This window comes from Raphanus sativus, chromosome 8, assembly GCF_000801105.2.
Source record: "Raphanus sativus cultivar WK10039 chromosome 8, ASM80110v3, whole genome shotgun sequence".
In the NCBI taxonomy this organism is placed as follows: Eukaryota; Viridiplantae; Streptophyta; class Magnoliopsida; order Brassicales; family Brassicaceae; genus Raphanus; species Raphanus sativus.
Window position 1 is genome coordinate 19291112 of NC_079518.1, and position 1883 is coordinate 19292994.

The window sequence follows — 1883 nt, forward strand, 5'->3', positions numbered from 1 at the left end:
TCTATGTTCATCGATAGAAAAACTTCCGATGTCGATCTCTGGAGCTTAACCCAGGAAGAGGGCGAGACCCTCCGAGAGTTATATAGCCGTTTCAAACTGATCATGGCAAAGGTCAGCGGAATCAGCGACAAAGTCGCCATCAACGGCGCTTAGGAAGGCGCTCTGGTACAAATCGAAATTCAGAAAGTGGATAACGCTCGAAAAACCTCGCACGATCCAGAACGCCCTCCACAGAGCCTCAGATTACATAAATGATCGAAGAGGAGACGAAAGTCCTGTCGCAAAAACATAAGCCAACAAGGAACTCTCCGAAAGACGTGGATCCAAAATCAAAGAAGAAAACCTCCGTAACGACAAGTACGTCCATCACGAGGGGGAAGAACTCCAAGGCGCGCACAACTACGCGATCAATCCGGAGCAGGGGCAGGACTTCAGGAAATAAGTGGAACCGTAACCAGAGTTACGACAAAAACGTATACTGCGAGTTCCATCAGACCGAAGATCACTCCACGGCTAACTGCAAAGTTGTATGGGCAAGGCGGCCGCGAAAGCTGCTTGCTGGAGAACTCTTGGAGTAACCAGCGTCAAAGATCTAATCCTCGACTCCGACCGACCGCCAAAAACCAACAAGAATCCTCCCACGGAGAACTCGTCGCCGAGAAATCAGGCGGGGGATAAGCGCGAGAGAAGACCGGACGATAGGGGAAACGATAACTCCCGAAGGAGGGTCAACATGATCATGGGAGAATCCCAATACTGCAAGGACTCGGTCTCGGCCATCAAGGCCTACCAACGGAAAGCCGAGTCGACTGCGAAGTATCCTCCACGGTCGCCTCCTCGAGACGGATGGAACACCTCGATCACATTCACTGAGGAAGAGGCCTGCGGAATCGATCAGCCTCACTGCGACCCCTTGGTCATCGATCTCGTGATAAGAGATCTCGAAGTCGCAAGGATACTCATCGACACCGGAAGTACGGTAAACTTAATCTTCCGAGATACCTTAAGAAGGATGGGCGTCAAGCTTGGAGAAGTCACCCTGGTACCAAAACTGCTCACGGGTTTCTCCGGACAAACGTCCATGACCCTGCGATCGATTCAGCTACCCGTCATAGCAAAAAAAGTTACCAAGATAGTTGACTTCGCGGTGGTAGATAGCCCGGCTATTTACAACGCGATCATGGGAACTCCATGGCTAAACGCCATGAAGGCCGTTCCCTCGACTTATCACTTGGGTGTAAAATTCCCAACCAGGACTGGAGTCGCCGCAATCTGGGGCTGTCAAAAACAGTCGCGATTTTGCTTCCTAGCGGAGCATAAGTTAAGGCAGACATGACAACCTCCATGGTTAAACGCAAGCGAACTCAGCCTTCCGCCGAGGACGCCCCGACAAAGGGTACATCGACATCTCCCGCAGAAGCAGATACGGAGATCGGAACCATCCCCAACTCCGAAGACAACGTCACAACTCAGCGCGAAGAGGAAAATCCCGAAGTGGACGTCGACCCCGCGACTAAACGGTCGACGAAAAACCAACCGACGAGTAAACACACTCGCAACACAAATAGAACTACGAGATGGCTTGATCCTCGAAAGAGATACGTAGGCAGCCCGTCGAAACCCGGCGAGTTTAGCTATCCCACTCGCCAAAAAGGGAGGGGGAGTGGGTACGTGTACTCGTATACTCCCACAAAAGGTCGAAAAACCCCGCACTTGTATTCGAAATTTTCGAAACTTTTTTAATAAAATTATTTTTCTTAATCTATCGATTCCTAAACATCCCAGAAAACGAAAAACATATCCTCAAGGAAACGCGAGACGTCGCAGTTTTTCTGAAGATATTTAGTTCGTATCATCCGTCAAAATAGTCCATCTGCGACTTT